Genomic DNA, 25,827 nt, shown 5'->3' with positions numbered 1-25,827 from the left:
ATAAACCAAAAATACTTTTCTTACACAAAAAAAATACATCAATAAAAACTCACGCAATAATGGATGATTAGGTAAATTTAGGACTAAGGGAGATAAAGTCGTTAACATCACGTGCCACGCAGACAACGCAACCATAGTGGCAGAATCAAAAAATTATTTAAAACGCATGTTACACAAATTTTGTTTAGCATCCCAGAAATTAAACATCAATTATTATTTTTCATTTTCATTCGAGCTCTGTAACAATACTTCAATTATTAATGGAACGCCTTACTTTCGAACAAAGTTGGCAAATTGTGAAAATTGGCTAAAAATCAGTGTTTAGTTCGCCAAACCGGCTTTTTTGAAAACCGTGAATTTACTGCGTGACAAGTTTGGCGACTACATTATTTCTAGAAATAGTCATCGTAATTGGCTTCCACAATCTTGTGATTTGACTCCATTGGATTATTTCCTATGAGGTTACGTTAAGTCCACGGTCTATGGAAACAAACTTGCGTCTCTTGGAGCATTGGAAGTCAAAACAACATGCACAATGTCGAAAATATTGTCGCATTTGTTGGTAAAAGTAACAATTAAATTTGACTGACAGGATGAGCTACATAATTGCTAATCCAGGAGGACATTATTTTTATCAGATATCATTTTAAAAAATTAAACTGGATACTTGTTTTTTCGAACGTAATAAATGCAAAGTTATTCCAAAGAACATTTGCTTATTTTTAACTTCAATTTAAAGTTTTATCAGGCTTTAATAACAAATTGATCGGTAGTGTCTAGTTAAATTTTATTAAGGATATGAATTATATTTCAGTCATATTGAATTCTAAAACAGTGAGTAGCAACGTCGAAGATATCATGAGATAGGGCAGAATTGGGAAGCGATTCTGACCACCAACCACATGAAAAGAATGGACACCAACAGACTTCCACGCGTGGTAGCAAACAACATGTCAAAGAGTAGTCGCTAACCTGGAATACTTCAAAGAGGCGGCGAGACAGTTAGAGTTCAGTATCCTTGGAGACCTCTTGGGAGACCTCTACAAGATGAAGAAGAAGTTGAAGAGTAGCAACGTTTACGTTGAAAAAATTTAAATTTAGACAAAACTTTAAAAATACTATTTCTGGATCAACCTTCCTTTCTTCAAGCCAACCCGTTATTTATATGAGTGAGAGATTAATCTAACAGAACGAGGAAAATCCATAGTATTTATTATTTTTTTAGACCATCAAACCAAGCAACGAAAAAAAAACTATCATTTTATCAGCGCTGTGATTTTTTAAGATATGTAATTTTAAAATTACTCCGCTAGTGACGTGACAATTTCTTTTGGGTGAGTTCAGCTAATTAATGAATTGGCTTCCCGTAAACTAAAAATCCATCACAATACTGTCATTGGTTTGATTCGGAAGAACTAGTGATGATTTTTTCAAATTATTTTTTCGTATATTTTCTGGAAACTTCGCTGTACGGTTTAATGCTCTAATTTTCACCGCGCGTAAAAAAAATTTTGTATCCAATTTCCTGTAGCACTGAACTTCATTATTTCACCTACTGGCCAAACAGAAGGCCTGAAAATACTAAGTATAGTATAGTAAACATATTTAGTTAGTTATAAAAATTATCAACAATATATTCATATACTTACTAACTAAAATAATAATTAAAAACATAACCAATTTATATGGGACCAATAGACCAAATTTCATAAACAGCACACACATTTTACCTATTGGCTTGATCCACTCATCGATCCGTGTGCAACCCACCTCCACTATCAATTTCTTAATAGCAATTTTATGCTGTGAGTACTTACAAATTGTCCTTATGGATAATGGAAGTAGATTGTACACTTTAACCGAGTAGTAGGCCAGGCCAATCCTCTTTGACCGAAGGTTGTATTAATAATTTTTTTTGCAGCATCAGGGTGGAGTATCTAGTAACTCTTGTATTTGTAACGGAAGGTAGAGAATAATGCTTATGTGCGTATAGTAACAGAGCTTTTACGTAAAGTTGTTTTAAATTGACGTTCCCCAATAAATACATTTTTTTAAGGAAATCGGAATTCATTCATCCTCAAAATATGAATTCACATTCTAAGAAATGCGTTTTTGTATGCGCAACTTGTAATACAATCATTTATGGCTATATTGTACGTAAATAAATTATGCATGCAAACTGACAGATACGGGTACATTCGATTTGTATTTTTTTACGGTAAGTACCTATGTCTTTTATGATTTAAAATTTGCAGATAACGTAGAGTTTTATAAAATTGTATGCTGAAAAGAAAATACCATAAAACAGTGTGAGAAACTTAGCTTAGAAAGTATATAATGACATTTTTATTACTAACAGCATGCTTTGTTAGTTTTATTACTCTATTCTTATGATTATTTATAGAAATACACCTTTTTTTGTAATTGCAAGTATGTTTTCTATAAGACTGTAGGAAATCCCTAAACGTAGAGAAATAGTCGTACCACATGACACCTAGTCTTTATAATTATAATTACTCTGTACGTGTGATGTCATCGTACTCCTCCTAAACGGCTTAACCGGTTTACGTGCGATTTTCAGAGAAATACAGATCTTTGCACTGTGGGTGTTCGTAGATATCAAAACTTTCAATCGAATATGTAAAAAAAAAAGCTAGGAGCATAAATGTTATATCGATCTACCGGGGTTGCATTCGAGGAGAATCCATTTGCAAAAAAAATGGAAAGATGTTGTTTTTTTGTAAATTAAAAAAAAAGGTTTTTGAATGTTTACAAACGGCATTTGTTTTTTGTGGATCTCAATCAGAATATTTCCTTAAATTCCTTATAATTTCCACCCATTTATTTATTTTTATTTGATTTTTGGTAACACTAAAATAATATTAAATTCAATACATTTTTAAAAATCGTATTCCTACATAAGTACACCACTTTGTTGGTGAGACTACCGGAACATGACGTTTGCAAAAAGAATGTCATATTTGAAAAAATAATTATTTTATGTTTTGGATTTCAACCATAAACAAGTACCTAGGTAGCTACTTGAATTCAATATTTGAATATATACTATTTTTAGTTTTGGAATTTAATCACAAACAAGTACCTAGATACCTACCTACTTATCAATGAACAGTTTTTTGCCAACGTTTGGGCAGGACAACGTCTGCCAGGTCCGCTAGTTAAATTATAAAAGATATTATTTTTTTATTGGATTTCTACGAAGATTGGTGTAAAAAACATGCAATAAAAGAGGCAAAAACAAAATTACAGTAGATAAAAAATAAGTTTGGTAGAAATCATCAATAAATTAGATTAACGAAAAATCTGTATGCGATATAAATGAATAGAGAATATCGTTTTGTGATAAAAATAATTGACGATATCATGCCTACTATAAAAATATATTTAAGGTAACTAACCAATATCGGTAAACAACAACCCTTGTATGAACTTTAGAAACAGGGAGATGACGCATACAAAGTTGCTCAAAGAATGTAATCAAATGAAGAACGAAAAACACGAAAAAATAAAAGGAAACGCGTCTGAATTTGATAACCTGTAATATAATTCATTATAATTTTTTTCCGTACCTAATGGTGCATAAAGCACTGCATTGGTACACCAATCGCAGCATATCTTATTATTTTTTGTTACATGACGGTAAAATCGTCAGTCTTACTGTTCAGATGCGAGTCCAGGGACTATTAAATATTCTGGTGTAAAAACACATTTTCCAATAAATATTTCATCTCAACCATGTTGGGAATCGAACCCGAGACCGAGACGAGGCCGACAACTTGTAATATAGTATCGGATATTTATTTCTACATATTGATTATAATGTAAGTTTTGACATCTTTTTAAAGTTTTTTTATAAGTACATTACATTACATAATAAGATAATATAAAATTTTAAAGTAATAAGGTTATATAAATACTCTCGAGTAAAACAAGTTTTTTTTTGCTGCTAAGCAAAACAACAAGTAGCACAAAAAATATTTTAAGATTTGTTATTTTGAAATCACGAAAAACGATCAGTGCATTGGCCGCGCCCCTAATACGTCACGATTCGTGTTAATTTTAAACTTTGTTCCAAGCCGTTTAATGATTTATAGAACATTGCCACGAATCTTGAAGTCACAATTATCAATGCCAAACATGTCGCGTTTTGCCAGTGAGATATTTTTTTATAATTTATTTTTAAAACATTTTTCTACAATATCCGTATTGATTTATAAAATTAATTATTCTAAGTCCATTTCATATGTTTTCATCGGTATTCGTAGTATGTGATATGTTCTCTATTAGGCGTTACCGTAAGAATAAATGTATTTTTGAACGATTTTACTATGAAAATGTTAAGAAACCAAAATAGGGCCGGGCCGGCAGTAGTGCGAATCGATGAAAAGTTATTTGAATAAGATTTTTCTATCACTCTCTCACAGATGACTCCCCAAATATTGTGCAAAAAAAACAACTGCCCATCGGACTGATTATCCTTAAGTAAATTTGACAAAATCGAGGTCTCGCATTCCTGTCATGCGCAGCTCAAAACTGAACCGATTTAGAATTTTTTATTTATTTATTCATGTTTTACTCTTACAAACTATAAACAATAATAAAAATAATTTGACCTCACTGGGGTTACCCGTGTTGAGAACACTAAACAATATACTTATTTGAAATGTTTTTACATTTGCGAATAAACAAAGAAGACGAACTCAATAAACAGAGATAATTAACAAAATATTCAGACTGTTTTAAAAACTAGGTCTATATGTACATCTTTATTATTTATATTACAAAACGCACAATGAAAATAACAAAAACCTAACATAAGCTATACACTTGTGGAGCAGTTGATTCAATATTGGTTTGGGCGAATGAGACAATCCATTTTACTTCTACCAAGCTCCACTATCCATTTTTTTAAAGCCTTTTTAAACATTTTCTCGTTTAAATTGTTTTAATAGATAGTGGAAGTAGGTTATAGATTATAATTGAATAATACTCAAAATCCCTTTGTCCGAAAGTGGTATTAGTTTGAATTTGTTTAAGTTGTCTTTGTAATAAGGATCTACTGATTATATTACATTAGGTACATTTTTGGTCTTAGGAAATATGACCACATTTCTGATTATCGTAGGCAACTGAAATGGCTCAAAATTAGACAGCGGAGAGACTATCACTCCCTCTCACTTCTGTTCAATGTACTTCATAGTCCTAACGCTCCTATATACCTGTGTGAAAAATTTCAACGCTTATCAGTTCATGGTTTACCTCTTCGTTCTCATTCTCAAGGCACTCTCTTAATACCCATACACAATTCCTCTTTCTTCTCTAACTCATATAGTGTCCATGCGGCTCGACTGTGGAATCATCTCCCATCCAGCATCAAAGATGTTACTACATTATCTCTGTTTAAATCACGTCTGAAGAGTAAGAAACGTGACCAAGGAGAAAGTATGGGATGTACAGAGTGGATTTATGAATGGTAGAGGATGTATGGATCAAATATTTGCATTACGCAATATGACAGAAAAGTTTTTGGCGAAAAACCAGAAGCTTTTTTGCGCTTTTGTTGATTTGCAAAAAGCATTTGATCGAGTTGATAGGAAAAAATTATGGATGGTTTTATCGGAGTATGGAGTGAGTGACAACCTTGTCCGCGCTATTGCTTCCTTGTACAAAGATAGTGTAGCGTGTGTAAGGGTAAATGGGTCATTAACTTCCTGGTTCGACATCCCTAAAGGAGTCAAACAGGGATGTGTAATGTCACCGTGGTTATTCAACATATACATGGATAAATGTATGAGAGAATTGAAAAGTATGGATGTGGGAGCGAAAATGAGTAATCTTACTGTCAGTTGCCTTCTGTACGCCGATGACGCAGTCCTCCTAGCTGACAGCGAAGAGGAACTGCAATCCTTGGTTACAAAGGTTTACGAAGTGTGCAAGGAGAGTGATTTGCTAATGAATGTGCAAAAGTCGAACGTCATGGTCTTTGAAAGAAATGTAACTATGACTGAATGTAAGATTGTAGTAAATGGAGATAGTTTGAAACAGGTCGAAGAATTTGTATATCTGGGTAGTATGTTTACTAGAGATGGAAATATGGACAAGGATATTGAAAGGAGGGTTAGTGCCGGTAACAGAGTTAATGGTGCCTTAAAGTCTGTCGTAGCAAATAAGTGTCTATCGCAAGAGGCTAAATTAGCAGTTCATAATGGAGTTCTGGTACCAACCCTAATGTATGGAAGCGAAGCATGGAGTTGGAAAAAAAGGGACGAAAGTAGACTGAATGCTGTTGAAATGCGATCCCTCAGGCGAATGTGCGGAAAAACAATGTATGATAGGTGCCCTAATGTCGAAATTAGAGCAGAATGCAAGGCTGAGTTAAGCATTATCGACAAAATTAAGAAAGGTCTTTTGCGATGGTTCGGTCATGTGGAGCGAATGAATGATGAAAGAACGGCTAAAAAGATTTATGATGCGAATGTGTCTGGTTGTAGAAGTCGAGGAAGGCCGAGAAAGACATGGCATGATCAAGTACAACAAATTCTTGAAAGTGGTCATGTGAAAAGTCGGAATAATCGACGTGCGTGCATGAGAAGATGTATGAATGTGAAGGAAGCAAAGGAAGTGTGCCAGGACAGAGTGGTGTGGCGTTCTATCCTCTCTGCCTACCCCTCTGGGGAAATGGCGTGATGGTTAGTTAGTTAGTTAGAAACATCTCCTTTCTCTTCCTTAATCTCTCCTCCTTTCCTTTTTCCTCTTTCCTCTTTTTTCCTTTTTCCCATTGAGTAATAGTTTCGCTTTAAGGTAATTTATAAACAAATACGTTTATTTCTATTTTTATATATCTTTAAATTTTTATTCTTTTTTTTTTTTCTATTGAATATGTTCTGTAACTTGAATAATAAAAATAAAACTTTTATTTTATTGGTTGGTTGGAAGAAATTGCCATTTGGCAATAAGCCCGCCAATGTACAAATAACATTATGTACAAAAAGTTAAATAAATAAAAAAAAAATAAAAAAAAATATTATTTGTATGGGATGTATTGTAGGGGTAAGTTATGTAAGTACGTTTTGCTTTTTTTTTTAAAGTTATCATTGTATAACGGTTTAGGGCGGTCTTAGCTACTATAAAAGACAATTTATTAACATACAAAAAAAAATGATAAGAACACGCTAACGGTGTATCTGTAATGTGTAAAAAAACGGTAATGCATTTGTGTAAAAAAGTCAGATTGTGCATCCTTTTAATTGCTTTTTTAAGTTTACTAAATATGCATATATTGGACAACAATTGATTAATGTTGTCAATATACCTGACAACGTAGCAACGACATGTTGTTTGCCAGCAACAATTTTGAATGTCATTAGTGTCAAATTAAAGAACTTTCTGGGAAAAAAATATAATTAATATCATTCTTTAATAAATGGCATAGCCCCAATCTCAAGTGAAAATGTATGTAATTAATCGGTTCATGCAATATAAAGGCAACATAATACTTAATAATGTTTGAAACTTCTTCAATTTTTTAAAACTGATAATAGATGAAGTAGAAAAAATATTTTTAGACGTTGCCTAGTAAGTAGGTGAAATCATTTAATCAAAAGAGTTTCAGCCGCAAAAATAACGGTTTCAGCTCTTAACCTTTACAAACATCAAATCGACAAACTCAAAATATTGTTGATTAAAACAACTGTTTCAAGTATTTTTACTGTATTTTTTGCAAGGGTCTGGACACTTTACCAAGCACCGTACACGGCGCATCCGCTCCGCATTTGATGTTTCTCAAAATATTCGTATTACGGTTCGTACTTAATCTTGCAGTTTTGTCTAGATATGGACCGCGAAAGACGTATTCTTAATAACAAAAGAACAAGACAGGAGTGGACTAAAGTTGACATTGTTTATTTGTTTTTTTTTTCTTTTTAGGATCGATTTTTTAATTTCTAAGATTTCCAAGTTGTCTAATTTTATTTTCAATACGAAAAACTTAAATCCAGATTCTTTATTATTATTATTATTATTTTCTTTAGAAGATGGTTTGCGAGTTCAGAAAATTTTTTATTATTCAGGCATCTTAAGTGTTCTTCACTCTTAAATTCATTGTTAAAAACTTAATATTAAAGTCGTAATAAAACTTTCTTTTTCATGCAATTTTTTCTCTGTTTTTGATTGTCTTATTTCTTCCGGACATTAATTTATCAAATATTTTTGTGTACCATATATTATATTATTAACTTATATATACTTACTGTTAACAATTTTTCATAACTTGTTTTTAAAATTAATTTGTTAATACGATTTTTTCGTTTAAATTCTTTTCAAGTTATTTACAATTTGCTTTTAAATTCCAAGATTTTTTTAAATACACATATTTTTTCTCTTTTTATTTTGCATTGCAGCATGCTTTTTTGTTTCTACATGTATACAAAAAAAGTGTTGTTTATTTTTAAAACTGATACTTACTATGTTTGTACTTACCTGTATAATTTTTGTCAATGCCCCTTGGGCATATTGTAAAATTAAATAAATAAAATTAATATAAATAAATATGAAAGTTTTTTTGTTTTTGCATTTAAACCCTGCATCCTACACAACTCATAAAATAGGAAGATTGTTAAAAAATCACAAGATATTGTCTCTTAATATAATATATCTGGCATAAACCAATTAAATTGTAATGATTGTGATTCAATCTAATTCGATTATATGACATCTGAGATGACGTAACGAAAACGCGTATGAAAACACACCGGTAGATCAACATTCGCCATTCTGAGGAAGGTACAAGTAGTAAAAAAGCTGAAAATACCGTCTCGGAATACATATACCGATGAAGATAGCGTTTGTAATTGCGACCCGGGGCGGTATTTGTGGACATTAATTCATTTCATTCGGTAGCAGTATCTTATTTGAAATAATAATTCACCAAAACAGGTTTCGTAATCGTATAAAAAAACTAAGTGAACAAATAAATAAATACGAAAATATATTATAAATTACATGTCATAAAAGTTTCACTAAAATTGAGTCAAGTTAAATGAATTTTGAAGTTCTTTTATTTTTATATTTTTAAAATAGTTATTAACAATAAATACACAATTCCGTTTTTATATTGCATTGTACGTTTCCCTGTTGCGTTTTCGACAAAATAGTTTTTTTAACCTTACCTTTTTCATTTGTTTATAAACTATTAAACTAAAAAAGAAAATTTTTATTTTTATACATCGTATTTTTAGCGCTATGGTTTTTCAAAGTTTTTTTTTCTAAAATAACTCCGCGTGTGACGTCAAAGGTTCTCTTCTGCTTATTCTCGATCAGTTCTTCCCATTGATCCATTGACGGCAAGCAAACCGGAAATCTTCCACAACTTTCTTGACATTGGTTGATTCATGTAAACTAGTGACGTCGTTCAAGTAAAAAAAAAATGTCCATATTCAGGAATTTTTGCCGTACAATTTATCACTACAATTTTTACCGCACGCAAGAAAACATTTATTGTATCCAATTCTAGGGCTAAAGTTCCTCATTGGTTTGCTCACAGTAAAGCAACAAATTAAATATAATGGAGCAATTTTTATGCACAAAATAATTAAAGAGATATATATATATATATATATATATTTTAATCCAGAAAGAGAAAAACAGAGTCTCAAAACTCATTATACAAGGGATTAAAGCTGAACAATGAGCTACCTGAAGAAATAGAAAGCATTGAAATATATCAAATTAATTTGGAAAAAAATGTTCTTGAGAATTTTTGCTTAAGGTTATAATGCTATATTATATTAGTTTTTAAGATGTTATAAACTTAATAAATCATTAATAACTCAATTATGCATTCTGTATATTTTAACAAAAATGCAACTATCATTAAACTTTAATCTTAATTTAATGTATTTTTTTAAACTCCTCAGTAAAATACTAACAATGCGATAAATAAAAATTGAGGAAACAAAAACAGCTCACTTTAAAAACAGGTAAAGTCTCTAAAGTTTATAAGCGTTACTCGAAAAAAACCAATAGTTTATTTTTGTAGAATAAATCTGAAAGATAAACTGAAAAAGTAATATAAATGTTTTTTTTTGGCGGTGTTCTGTTACGTCTAAGAGTGAATATATACAATATGTTGTTGCATTTATAATAATTGTGAGGCTTATTTTTTGTTCATTAGTTTTCTCATATTGCATAATGAAGTATTTCAATTCAATTCAAAAGGATGTATTTTAAACATTTGTACAAATGACAGGATGGATATTATTTTAACTATAGCAATGAATTATTTTAGAAAATTTTAATACCTTAAAAACATGCTTATTCATTGTCCATTCATGACAATGATTTTACTTTTGAACTCATTTGTAAGCAGAATTGTGCATTTTGTGTTAGAAATCGTTTTGAAAATAAAACAGATAAAAAAAAAATCTATTAAAAAAATATATAGATAACCGTAAATTCTTACCTTTAATTATTTCCTTTCTGCTTCGTTAGTAGTAAAAACCTGTAACAAAAAATAAAATTAATGTTAAAAGCATTTACTTTGCGGTCAAACAATTTATTTAATAACTCAATACAATTACTTACGAAACCTAACAAAAAAATATATTTTGACATGTACGTAAATTATCAGTTTGTAAAAGTAGGAAGAAAATGCAAAAGTTGACCAGCAGTGAATTATAATTTTAAAAAAAGAATATTTGAGAATTTTACAAAGGATTCACATTTATTTATTTATCTTTTGAGTCCGTTGGACAATGATTATTTCGCCCATGCATAAATTAGCCCTATTCTTACGTGTATTTTTTTTATTATTTTGTAAAAATGACAACTAAAATTATTTAACCATTAAACAAATAAAAGCTCTTGTTTAAATATTATTTCGCTATTCCTTGCTTGTGGAAAATAATTGACTAAAATTTTTTTTTTATTAAAAATACAAATCTACTTTTATACATATAGTAAATGTTAAAACTGTAACTCTCCAAAAAAAGAGACTAGCTCTTGTGCTTGGAGAATGACTTATACTGTAATAGTTATTTATTTATTAGAATTTATATAATTACATTAGAAAAAAGAAAAAAACTTATGTGATATGAAAAGAAAATCAGAAAGTAATATTACATTAATGCTAATTAAAATAGAATGTACTTTTTACATGGGTTTAAAACATTTCTTTAAATTTACTTTGAATTTATTTATTGATATATTAGTTTTCATAGTTTTGCATATGCTGTAGAAACAAGATGCACGCTGTATGATGTAGAAACAAGAGCGGGCATCACAAAAATTACAAACAGATCGGCAGATCTTTGTAGATCTGCCGATCCTATTGTGAAGGCAAGGAAGAAGATTGCTTGTGTTCTTATGCTGGTATTATTTAGATTTTTCTTAAGTGCATGTTTTCATTAGTTATTTTCAAATACTTCCCACGGTACCAACATAATAATATTAGATAAGTAGGAAGAATTTCAGGTACACATCGTGATCATGAACTGTGAAAGAATGGCGAGGTCAGAAATTTTAACTTCATCGTTGATTACAGGCGTCAAAAATACTTATTTACAAAATGCCAGTAAATAATTTTAATTTATTTATTTAATTTAATTTTACAATACGCCCAAGGGGCATTTACAAAAAATATACATGTAAGTACAAACATAGTAAGTAATAATTTAAAAAATAAACAACGCTTTTTTGTATCCATGTAGAAACAATAAAAAGCATACTGCCATGCAAAATAAAAAGTGAAACTTTACGTAGTAAAAAAGAAAAAATATATGGATATAAGAAAAGTGATTGAATTAAAAATTGTAAAATACTTGTAAAGAATTTAAACAAAAAAAAATATATACATATACCTATACGTATAAAAAAATGGTATTAACCAATTATTGTTAAAACAAATAATAAAAATTAGTTTACAGTAAGTATATATAATATCTGGTACACAAAAATATTTGATATATTAATTTCAGAAAAAGATAGGATATAATAATACACATCAAAAACAGAGAAAAAATAGTATGAATAAGAAAGTTTCATTACGACATTAATAATAAGTCTTAAACAGTGTATTTAAGAACGTTTTAAAATGGATAATTGTCGTATTAAAAATGTCTGTATCACAAGTAAATTTGTTGGCTAAGGAATGTAAACGCGGAATCGGAGAGTGTCGTGCATAGTTAGTACCTACTCGTAGTTGCAAACAACTCCGTACTTCTATAATGTAAATTGTTCTGTACATCAAATATTTTAAAAATTCAAATGACAAAGAAGGAATAAATTGTTTATTTTTTAGCGTTAAAATACGAATTAATTTACTCACAAATAAATTTATCGAAACAGTTAGGGTAAGGTCATTTCTGAGCAGTTACTACTTAGGCAAGGCGAATAAAACTGATTGCATGAAAAAATGTCAGCTAATAAAATATTCTTATCTTAATGTTATTAAATATTTGTACATAACCACTTTTCGACTTTTCTATGTCTACCGGTTGCGAGACGTACCCGTCTCTTCGTCAGGAGACTAATTAAACCAACATGCAAAACCCACTATACACCTTCACGATGGTTGTAGCACAAAAATATAAAACCAACACGACAAGCCTTGTAATAAGCATATGCACTGATTTAGACAAACATGCACTGATTAGATTTAAAAAATATTTTTTGTTGTTTGAGAAAAAGTTAAAAAAAGGGGAGGGCAAGTTTGTCCTAATCAGTGCATGTGCTTATTAAAATGCATGTCGTGATGGTTTTATATTTTTGTGCAACAAGTATGATGAAGATGTATAGTGGGTTTTGCATGTTGGTTTTATTAGTGTCCTGAAGAAGAGACGGGTACGTCTTGAATCCGGTAGACGTAGAAAAGTCGGTAAGTAGTTATATACAAATATTTAATAACACTTAAAAAAAAAAAATAATCACAAAGTTAATGCTTTAAATATTAATAATATAAAAAATCATTTGTTCATTTTGTTGTTGTTTGAGAGTAAACTTTTTATTTTGATGTAAACTGACATTAAGATTCGTTTTTTTACTATAACCTACAAATCTGAAAAATAAAATTCAGTATTACATATTTTCTCAAATTCCAGTGCAATAACTGCCAATACGCTGGTTGTTAAATTGCTTATAATACCAGTGCATAAATATCCCCTGAAAATATCAAAGCTTTTAAATAATATTACAATATTATATAATGTAATCAAAACTTCTAGATATTTAATTTCAAGAGTATCAATTACTCCGTTTGTATTAATTTACATATATTATGTACATTGACATTATATATGTTTAAGTGTTATGCATTTGTAATTTTGATGCATTAATTAAAATAAATTTTTGCATTGGTAAATAATAAAGATATTCAAACATAGGTACTTGAGTAATTACTTTGGTATTATCCTGGCTCGAAATCGTAGAAATGCAAATATGCTCATTCAGTTAAAAGCGTTTCATTCATCTATTTACACATTAATTTTATTTCATCGGTCAAATAGTAGAGGATATAAAAATATTTTAATGTGGGTCAAAGCCGTAGCAGTGTTAACGTAAGTAAATAATGTTTTATATACACAAAAAGTTATTTTATTGAATTAAACCATCAGAGAACAAGGCTTTTTTCAAGGCCTCTTACGGCCACCTAAAGTTAGCTTTATTCGTTGACGTAAATCAAGATGTAGATCTGTTGCAAAAAGCGATAGGTACCATAATTAAATACGTTTTCCGCATCCATTATTATTCGCATCGTTAGTATTTTTTACCGTTCTTTAGCTGTCCATTGGCGCATGTCCAAACCAACTCAGCTCTCCTTTCATTATTTGGTCGATAATGCTTGACCCAGCTTAACACAATGCATTCAGCCTGCTTTCATCTTGGTTTTACCTTTTATTCAAATTGCATACTTTGAGAAAGCATTGATCCATAGCACAATTAAACGTAGTTATCCTCAATTTTGAAAAATTACTTATTTATTTGCACATTAAACTAAAATTAAAGGTGAATTCTATGTTCCGCTAAAATTTGGCACGCCACTTTCAAACAAAAAACTAATAATCACTTTCTGAAAACAGTGTTGATCACAAAAACTGCATTTTGCAATTTGCAGAAATCACTCACAACACTAGAAAAATCTTATAGTATAGATGCTGATGAAAATATTAATGCCTCCAGATATCTCTACAGCCTCTCTTAAATAAAGTAAAATTGATAAATATATGGTATTTTTATTTTATAAATTCATTCATTTAAAAATTCCTGTATTAAAAAACTTGTTTTCATACAGAATGTCACCTCATGCATTTAAAGTTTGAATGAGGTATCATTCAATATTAGATCTGACTGTTTTCTGCAAAATGCATATTTTAGGTAGTAGCTAGTCTAAAAAAAAACACCAAAATTACTTTAGCACATAGTTAAATTATTTGTTACGTTATTATAATAACTGAAATAAGTGATTCTTTACAATTAAGTACCCTAATTAAATATAATATGCTCAATTCATAATGACACAACGAGTTTTACTAGGGCAAGTGTTTTCTGCAAAATTCACATATTAGAGTGTTTGGTCAAATACATCATTGAATTATTTTTCGTATTACTAAAAATGACAAATGTATGCATTATTTATTATTTGTCAAAGTAAAAAACAAGCCAACTGTTGTGTAGATTTGATTATTAACTCTTTTCTCAAAAGTGCAATTATCTCAGTTTCACTTTTCTATGGTTGGCTGCTTTCGGCGTAACTACGTTCAGTTGATGGTTTCAAAAAAAAACATTTAAAAAAAATCGTGGGAACAGATAAATAACATACGTTCATAATAGATATACCAGTATTTGTTTTTTTTTGTCTCCGTGTCCGGGCAGATTAATAATATAGTCATGTGTGTGAAATAGATCCAAAAACCCGGACTTTTGTATTTTGTTGTTTCGATTCAATGGTTGCTTTTAGGTAAAAATCCTGAACTAGGAAATCGAGTGGAAATGAGCCTGCCTCATAGTGTAGTAGTAGGCGCTTTTGCCTACTATTCTCGAGGTCTTGTGTTCGATTCCTAAGAAGGTCGACATAAAATTTTCATTAAAAATGTGGTGTCACTGCAATATTTCATGTTTCTGGACTGGCTGATCACCTTAGCTTTATGTAACACATGATCAGTATACGTTGCATTTGATGTAAGAATGCAGTGCCCGATGCATCATCGGGTATGAACAGGGGTACAACGATGATATTTTAAAAGTAAATTGCGAACTTAAAAAAATTACCTTCTTTTAATGTCCCAAGGCTCTTCCTACTAATAACTATTAAAATATGCATTATTTTCACGACCTACGAACTCGTTTCGTTCTTCACAAATAAACGTTCACATTAAGTAAATGTACAATGTATAAACATAGTTGATGGTTGAAGGGCACATGAATTTAATGTAATAAATACCCTGAAAAATATAGCTACAATCACGAGTAGACACAACTAATCACAAATTATGAGCGTCAAAAATACTATAATTATTAACATACCACAACAGAGATGAAGAAAATTTAAAATATAAATAATTCCCTAGGGAGGAAATCCAGCCAGTCTGCAAGCATTTGGACATACTCAAACATTGTTGAATTACTACCAGGTAAAAGGAGAAGTATAAAAATTGTTTTCAGGCGTTGCCTAGTAGGTAATTTGGTTCAGCCGGATGAATCTCACCCACGTGATAAAGGTTTCAGCTCTTTTACTTCACAAAAGTCAACAGATGGAAGAGTTGAGGAAATGTGGATGTTCAAACATGGGCAGAATGGTAAATGTTACACAGTGTGTAAAGTGGCCACTTAAACTAGCCAATGACAGGTCATAAGCCCTGTAAATGCCTAGACTTCCATATTACCTTTTCAAAAATGCTTTCCCTCTGTTGAAATAAATTTAAATAAAAAAAGTTATTCAAATTTGTTTGCGGTAGGTGCTGAAGTATAAAATGATAATAATAATTTTAGTTTTATAATTATTCTAAAGATTACTATAATTTTTAAGCCGGTTTTAATAGAATTATAAATAATTGTGAAAGAAAATTTAAATCAGGTTGAGGTGGAGCAATAGTTTAACCTTAGACCTCTAATTCAAAGTCCACGAGATAACTACGGGACAATAACCTGACTCCATTATTTAGATTTTACGAATATGACTGAATCAATAAAACTCAAAGAGATGAAAGAATTAAAGTAATATAGATGTTCAAATATGGGCAGAATGGTGAATGTTACATAGTGTGTAAAATGGCCACTAACACTCACCAGCCAATGACAGGTCATAAGCCCTGTAGATGCCAAGACTTCTTTATAACCTTCTCTATTGTTCTTCATCTCTGTTGTAATATGTTAATATTCACAGCTCCCCAGGGAGTAGAATCCAGTCCTTATATACAAAATATTTGGACAAACTTAAAATATTGTTATTTCTATTTTTGTACATATTCAGTTTTTTACTATTTTACATTTTACATTTTTTATTTTATTAGGGAAATCAACAGTTCTACATACATATTTTTAATAAACAAACATATATAGTGTATAAACTCAGAACTAATAACAGATTTCCACATAGTATACAAAGTTAGTAAAGAAAATATATTACATATCAAATAAATACATACAATTTATACATATCAAAATGTTATTTTCATGTACTCAATAATCAAAGATTTTTTAAATATTAATTTTAAGAACATTAAGTTACTGTAAATTGGACGGGATAAGGACAAAAATGCTTGAAGAGAGGATAAGGAGGGGAGGGGAGATGTACATATTTATTATTATAATGTCTACTAAGTTACATAATACATTTTTAGTGTAAATTTTAAATCTGACAGAGTGATGTTTGTGTAATCTATATTTTTAAATTTTGTATTGTACATTGAAAAAGTCCTACGAAAAAAAGCATTTTTAACATACGATGTTTTACTTATTGGTACATGAAACAGGTGGTACCGCCTACAAATCCTGGCTGACACATGTATTGTTATTAAACCAAGCAGCTCTGTACAGTCAACCATTCCTGTCATAATTTTGTAAAGCAGTAGTTGGTCCGCACACACTCTGCGGTATTGTAGAGAAATGATTCCATGGAAGGTGGAGGCAGTGAGAGTAGATACATAAGAAATACCGGTTTTGTATTATATTTTCAATTTTAAAGTACATTCCTCCACATACGTGAAACCGACCGCTTTAAAGACCCTAGGTCTACTTTTCGGTTTCACTCATACAAAAAAGGAATGTGTTTTGTCAATAAACGAGTATATCACAAATATCGCGTTTTTATTTGCATTCAACTCTACTACTTTCACTGCCCCTTTCTCTGTGTTTGGCAAATTATATTGATAAGCTTTTTTTGGATGTTGTCATTCATCCTCATGACTATTTTGCAGACACGAATGGTAGCAACATCTGTTATCATAGTAGCCTACGGAAACACCGAATTTTTCGTACTGCCCGATGAACTTAAAATTAAATATATTTTATTCTTCAATTATTATTAAACTATGCACTTACTTATAAATGTTTTTAAAAAAATGTATAATAACCCGCAGACAAGCTTCGGCTTTGCTGGAAGAAAAATACAATTATGTATGTTACTTATTTGTTAAAATGAATAAAACTTAAAAAAAAAAAAATAAAAAAAAATAAACTAAAAAACGAAAAGTCAAATAACAAATCTAAAAGTGTAGCAATGAAAAAATATTAATTAAATCTTTTTGATAGTGATAGTCATTAATGTAATATATATAGATGGTGTATAATACTATGTTTTATGTTTCTAATATTATGTTTCTTTACTATTTTGGATTGTATTAACTGATATTATGTATTAACGTATTACAACAGAGATAAACAACATGTTAGAACAGGTAATATAGAAATCTAGGCATCTACAGGGCTTATGACCTGTCATTGGCGGTTTAAGTGGCCACTTTGCACACTGTGTAACATTCACCATCCTGCATTGGACAAACTCAAAATATTGTTGATAAATCCATCTGGTTCATAAAGAGGTATAGAAATTGAAAAAAAAACATTTTCAAATGTGAAAAAATTCAATTACATGAATCTCACCCGCATAAATAAAGGTTTTATTTTTTATTTTTATTTATTTAAATCTTAAAGTAGGGCACACATATCATACATATTGTTATGTGTGTTCTAATAATAACATTGCAAATATATTTAATTTATAAATTGTTTATCACATATGTCTTGACCATTATTTTAAATTTTGAAATGTTTTTTTCTTCATAAATAGGGCTATGTATAGCGTGTGAGCTCGCCAATATATGACAGTAAAATTTTTATTGTCTTTGAATTTCCTAGAGTTTTAACCATCGAAAAAAAAGAAGATTGCAAATAAAATCAACAGACAATGGAAATTTGATGTGTATTATTTTAATAGATTGTTTACAACAGAAAAATACATAGAGAAATATACATTTTTATTTTTTGTAATAAAAACAGTCTAGTAAATTCGAATAAATAAAAATACGCTTTATATTAACAATATTAATTAAAATGCAAAAATAACATTGAATACTTGAAAAATAAATTTTACCGAGTGTTACAAACATAATTTAAAAAACGGATAGCGATTAAAAGTAAAAACGATCTTTAGTTTAATTCTTATAGCGATAAATACATAAACATTATAAAACAGGAGTTATACAAATACAAAAATAATATTGTAACTAGGTGGCTACCTACACGGTTAAATTTCGAAACACCACGCAATTTCTTATCTCGGCTACGCTATGTAAAATGAAAAAAAATATTTAAATTAATAATTTCATCACGTCATGAAGTCGCCCCTGGGTAGCGCCTGCTAACGTCAATCAACAAAAACATCCTCGTTTTAATTACAATATTTCGGCTACGCCATGAATCTCTTTTTTTAAATAATTTCTCACGTCACAAAGTCGCCCCTGGGTAGCGCCTGCTAACGTCAATCAACAAAAACATCCTCGTTTTAATTACAATATTTCGGCTACGCCATGAATCTCTTTTTTTAAATAATTTCTCACGTCACAAAGTCGCCCCTGGGTAGCGCCTGCTAACGTCAATCAACAAAAACATCCTCGTTTTATAACAGTATTTCGGCTACGCCATGAATTTCTTATAAAAAATGTCAAAACGTCACAAAGCCACTCTCTGAGTGTCGCTACTGACATCATTTACAAAAACATAATTATTTGTGCTTTTTTCAGGTACGCAACATTTTTTTTAAATACACCTACCTAACCGATAAAATACTATTAGATATTAAACCAAGGTGTGCTTTAAAGTTCCGTATGGCCAAATAATATTATTTATTATTAGAATATTATTGACATGTAGTTCAAGCATTGCTGCATTCACGTTGCTTTACTTCTGAGAGCTCAACTGCTATGTTTTTCTATGGTTATGTTAATGTCATCTGTCATGTATTGGCGAGCTCACAGGCTATACTTACGCCCATAAATACTTTTTTCCTTTTCGTAATACTTTTTAATTGCTTTAAATAAAATTGAATTTTGTGACTGCCTTTTTCCTAAATGGAAGTCTAATTTTGTTCTTTTCTCTAGTATTGTGATCGTGTTCATGCTGGTTCCGATATTTTTTTTTCCAAAATTCTGTTTTTTTATTAGAGTTTATAATTTTATGAACAAATATCATTGTATTGTAAAATATTCTTTGTTTATATGTTAATAATTTTATTTCATTTACCATCGACTTTACCCTCGTATATCTGTTTTTTTTCAAAATGATTCTAAAAGCTTTATTTTGTAATACAGTTAGTTTATCTATGTTTTCTTTGTTTGATAAAAATAAAATGGAACTACGGTAGTTAACGTGTGGTTCAATAATTGCTTTGTAAATAGTTTTGCAGGAGTCCTTATCAATAAATCTTCTGATCCTTCCCAAAATTGATATTTTTTTTGCAATCTTATTTATTACAATCTTAGCGTTTTGGTGAAATGTAAGTTTTGAATCCAACATTACACCTAAATATTTAATTTCAGTGACTTCATTAAGTTTTTCATTTTCTATTCCAATTGATGGTGTAATTTCTATTCTTTTGTTTCCTATATTCATATATTTAGTTTTGTTAACATTTAATTTTAATTTATTAATTTTTAGCCACAGTGATACACTATTAAGATCATGATTTAGTCGGTCCATAATTGTTTTATAATTTTCTCCCGATGTATATATTAAGGCATCGTCTGCAAAAAGTCTTATTTTTGAATATTTTAATGTTTCGACAATATCATTTATGTATATAATAAACAAAACCGGTCCGAGAACCGATCCTTGTGGTACTCCCAATGAAATTTTGAGGGGCTCGGAAATTTCATCATTCACCTTCGTTTCAGCTCTTTAACTTCACAAACATCAACAGATTAAAGAATTGAGGGGAAATAGATGTTCAAATATTTGCAGAATGGTGAATGATGCACAGTGTGCAAAGTGGCCACTTAAACCAGCCAATGACAGGTCATAAGTTATGTAGATGCCTAGGCTTCTCTATTACCTTCTCTAAAATGTTACTCATCTCTGTTGTTATTTGTTAATATTAACAGCTGCCCAGGGAGTTGAATCCAGTCCGTGTCTTAAAAAATTTGGACAAACTCAAAATATTTGGTATTATGTAGTCTCACAAAATGTTTTATTTTATGTATCTTTCCAAATGAGTTTTTTTTAAACTCCTAGAGGTATAATATCTAGTTCGTGTATAATCTGTTTTATTAATGATAAAAAATTTAAGGCTGATCATCGTTGAATACCTGTAATTAAAAAGGTCCAAAAACATATTTTATATTTCATCAGTCGGCGTGCATTAACATTATTCACTTCGATCCGCGGTACTGTCCTTTTTCAGAAAGTTCGCCTGCTATTGGCCCCACGCATATGGCCCCTTTCACACATGCCGCGCAAATCCACCCGGCCCGGTAATTTTCCGGGTACATTAGGGAACATACAATCAGAATTATAAATCCTCCAATATAAAAATATCATTTTTGCCAAAAGAAAACGGACAATTGAAGAGAACTCCGTTTACTTCCCATTTTAATACGTGCTCTGAAACGTAAAACTGATCACCTTACGTTCAGTTCCTCATGCACCACTGGATGCGGATATAAATTCTATGATAATGAATATTTCTAGCGGTTAACAACGAAGTTTTAGTGCCAACTCTAATGTATGGAAGCGAAGTATGAAATTGGAAAAAATAATTATGCAAGTAAGTTAAATGCTATCGAAATGCGATCCCTCAGGCGAATATGTGGTAAAACGAGGTATGATAGGCACAAATGTCGAGATCCGTGACCTGTGTAAGGCTCAGACATGCATTAACGACAGAATCAAGAAAGGGGTGCGGCGTTGGTTTGGACATGTAGAGCGAATGGACAACGAAAGAACGACTATAAGGATCTACGATGCAAATGTTGATGGATGCAAAAATAGAGGAAGACCGAGAGAGACATGGCACGATCAAGTCCATCAAATACTTGAAGATGGACATGTTAAGAGTAGGAATAATCGGCGTTCGTGGATGAGAAGATGTATGAATGTAGAGGAAGCGAGGTCTGTAAGTAAAGACAGAGTGATGTAGCGTTCTTTCCTCTCTGTCTACCCCTATGCGGAAACGGCGTGATGTTTTGTTGGTTTGTTTAAAAATGAGTGTATTTTAAACTCCGTCCGGAAAAAAAAGAATAATCCTTTATTTCTTTTTAATTTTAACTTTTTAACAGAGGACTAACCATTTACATTTTTATACAGCCGTGACAGAAAATGGTTGATAAACGATCTATTTACAAAGGAAAAATAGTTTCGCCATACGCTAACCTTTGAAAGCCTTTGACACATTATCCCATTGATAATTGCTTTAGTTATTTTCTAAATAAGGTACTTATCCGTCTATTATCTGTCACTCATGATACACTCATGGTCACCCTATTGAGGTTCTAATTCGTGTTCTTCCTAACCTTCAAAAAGTAGTAGATACAATGTATCTCTTTATTTTACGATATTGTTGTTGGCATTTTTTTACGGGTTATTTAACCCGTTACGTTATGCAGACGTGAAGGCAGAATAACATCACTAACTAAAAAGTTATTAATAGAAAGCAGATAGTTGCTGAATTGCTGATATATACAGTAAAATACGTCTATTTTCATTTAATAATGTGACTTGTTACTCGTGCCGAGGACACTTAAGAATTTATTTTTTTCAAATACATTACAATTGAGAATAAACAAAGAAGACCAACTTAATAAACAGAGATAATTAACAAAACAGTTTTAAAACCTTGGTATATAAATATGTACATCTATATTATTTATATTACAAAACGCACAATGAACACTTACACTTGTGGAGCAGTTGATTCAATATTAGTATGGGCGAATGAGACAATCCATTTTACTTCTACCTAGCTCCACTATCCATTTTTTATAGCCTTTTAAAACATTTTCTCGTTAACTAAATAACACTTTTTATAGCCTTTTAAAAAATTTTCTCGTTACTGATTGTTTTAATAGATAGTGGAAGTAGGTTCATTTTCCTTTCAAAAGGATCTACGATGCAAATGTTGATGGATGCAGAAAACGAGGAAGACCGAGAAAGACATGGCACGATCAAGTCCATCAAATACTTGAAGATGGACATGTCAAAAGTAGGAATAATCGGCGTGCGTGCATAAGAAGATGTATGAATGTAGAGGAAGCGAGGTCTGTATGCCAAGATAGAGTGTTATGGCGTTCTATTCTCTCTGCCTACCCCTACGGGGAAATGGCGTGATGGTTTGTTGTTGTTGTTGTTGTTGGAAGTAGGTTATAGATTTTAATTGAATTATACTCAAAATCCCTTTGTCCGAAAGTGATTATTTATTTTATTCACGTAGTGCATTTTACAAATCGGTTGAAAAATATATTATTATACCTACAGCAGGGGCGGGCAGTGAGTTTTTTGATAAGGGAAGCAGTTACGTGGTACTGAATAAATAGGGAATACATATGTAGGAACCTATTACCAACACAACAGTTCATTTTTTGTACTTTAAACCCGATTTTATGCCATAAGTAAAGCCCTTACAGGGCACTGCAGATTAAACAAACACCTTGCTAGAATAAACCTTTCCGAAACTTCTAGATGTAGGTTCTGCAGTGCAGATGAGGAAACGCTAATACACATTCTATGTTAATGTGATGCTTTACATCATAAAAGGAGCTTCATCCTCAGGGGACTACTGATTAAACCTGATGATGTTAAAGAGCTCGCCCCCTACTTAATAGCCTGATACTTTACGGATCTGGGCTTCGGCGGGGAAAATTAGCAAAATGTAAGCTCTCGCTTTCCATACAGCTCTTTACAGACCTGGGTTTGGAGGGCGAGAACTATTTACGGGGACCCGTCATTATAGATCTTCACAGGTCGCAGTGCTGTCAGGAGTTTGCATAGCACTGACCTCCACCACTAAGAATAAAAATACTAATGTATATTATCTGCAGAAGCCGTATGTAGCAAGCGAATCGCCCTATTAATAGGTGAATTCTGACTTGCATAAATTCGGCTACTGGGTACGTAAAACATTTAATGAGAAAAAGCTCTAGTATAGTTTTTGGGGACATACACACTGATTTATTTCAGCATATTTAAATTAAACATAGGTATTACCTGAAATCATCCTACGGAAATGTTTCCGAAGAAAAATATTATGATAAGATTTCAGGGGCTTGTAATCTAGGATCCGTGTTGGAAATAATAATGGATACAATAATTGATAAAAATTACATTCTTTAAGATAAAAGTAGCACAAACATCGCATTTGAAGCTTTTTCATTTCAAGGTTCGATTACGAAGCGCCCCAAATTATTATGGTTGTCTTTTCTCCAATCGATTTCTACTATCAGGATTTTTATCTGAGAGTAGCCATAAAGTTAAAAACGCTCGTCAAGGATTCTGGTTCTATTATTCTGGATAGAGTTAAAGGAAATTTATGCCGTTTATGTAAAATAAATAAATTTTTCAAACGGACGCAAAAATCGGTGGTAAGATTTTGTATCTTGTAACGTCATTATTCAATTATTTTTTATTAGTTTTAGTACTAATTCGGTGCTCTATGCATCACTGGTTGCAGATAAGGATATGACGATGATAAGGACATAGATATACAAAGAAGAGCCATCAATATCAGGGCCTCTATGCTAGCAAGACGCTTTTTTCATCAAAATCATCTTTACATCGTATTCGACGTCCATGTATACAGCGGAATTGTGGAACAGTTATACACAAGCAGAATGGAATAAATTAAGTGTCGCGTATTTGGACTGCCTAAACACCTTTGCTGGCCTACTTTGCCAAAGAGCCTGGAGTCTATGGGAACGCCTGAAAAGCTTCAACAACGCGCTTCTCCAAGCCACTGCAGAGTGGATCCATTCATCCCTGTTCGAGCAATGGCGGGATATGCTGAGACCGCCATAAGTGCTTCAAATATAAATTTTATATGATAATTTTGTTTTATATGGTAGAATTGGCTCTGCACTATGTAGCCATTTTACTGGAATAAAAAATATTTAAAAAGTAAAAAAGTAGGTTACTGTAAAATTATGAAATAAAGTATTTGTGTGTGAATAAGGAGTCTTGTCCTTGTTGTAGGTCATAATACCATTTCACATGGCCAACCAATTGTATTTTTATGTTAGTGTTAAGTTGTTAACACACAGAATCTGCAAACAGTAGTATTACTTACAAAACGTAAGAGGTAAGAATTGGACACAAAGATCGCTTCATGACTCGCCATTTAAGGCCATAACGCCAACAAATTGCAACAGTTTTTGGAGAAATTCTTTTAATTTAAAATCTTTTTTGTTATACTTAATGTTTTTTATTTATTTATGAAAAACACAAATACAAGAATTACTAGACACTACTCCCTGATGCTGCAAAAACAATTATTAAAAAATAAACGGACTTTTGGTCAAAGAGGATTGGTCACTTTTTAATTACTTCCAGGAAGTTCCGATGTTTTTTCGTTTGCCAGTAAACTGTTAAATCAAAACAAATATATATTTTTAAATATTTATGCATCGTATTATGATTTCATCATTCGTATCCCTGTCATATACTGTCATAATCGTATTTCAACCTCGTTCACTCTGCTTCCTTCCTCTGCCTGATCCATATTTCACTTCCATACTTAAGTTTTGGGACTAAAACTTATTTTATCGCATTCAAAATACATAATTCAACGAAAATAAATGAAAATAATTTAATATTGTTAAAAAGATTCTAACTCAATTGCTCAACCTCGATAAACCAGGTCATATGAAGACTGAATAAATCCAGATCAAATTCAGGTCTTATGAAAACCCAAAGACGGACGCACAGGACAGACCGGAGTGACAGAACAACTAAAAAACCAATCTAGAGGATTAAAACCAGAGAAAAAAAAAATCTTGTCATAAACAGTTCACATCGCACATAAGGCCGAATACGCAAATAACGACGACAAAAATATAATACTTGATTTTATTTGATATTCTGATTTGAAACCCGTAAAGAAGGCATTTTTTAATAATAGGAAAATATCACTTTTTATTTTTTACCTTTTTAAAGTAATAAGGATCTATAAAATACTGTCCAGTAAAAAAAAAATTGCCACTTATTAATATTTTTATAAAATATTTTCTCCATAAGGACTCCCGCAAAAACAGTCATTGCATTGGCCACGCCCCTTATACGTCACGATTCGTGTTCATTTTCAACTTTTTTCAAAACCATTCGAATTTTTATAGT

At 31.1% G+C, this 25,827-nt stretch overlaps 1 protein-coding gene across 2 annotated transcripts in view; it reads right to left on the bottom strand.

Moving 5' to 3' along the window:
- The window catches only part of LOC148272949 (uncharacterized), a 94,686-nt gene that overhangs the window by 51,366 nt on the left and 17,493 nt on the right, over nt 1–25,827 (bottom strand). For both annotated transcript variants that reach the window (XM_088239350.1, XM_088239352.1), the window contains exon 2: nt 10,481–10,519. The gene's annotated coding sequence lies outside the window, so the exon portion shown is untranslated. The remainder of the gene's footprint in view (nt 1–10,480; nt 10,520–25,827) is intronic.

Source organism: Micrasema longulum, unplaced genomic scaffold, assembly GCF_059751315.1.
Source record: "Micrasema longulum isolate JH-2025_06_02 unplaced genomic scaffold, ASM5975131v1 h1tg002143l, whole genome shotgun sequence".
NCBI classification, from domain to species: domain Eukaryota; kingdom Metazoa; phylum Arthropoda; class Insecta; order Trichoptera; family Brachycentridae; genus Micrasema; species Micrasema longulum.
This window is presented reverse-complemented; position numbering and strand designations above follow the sequence as displayed.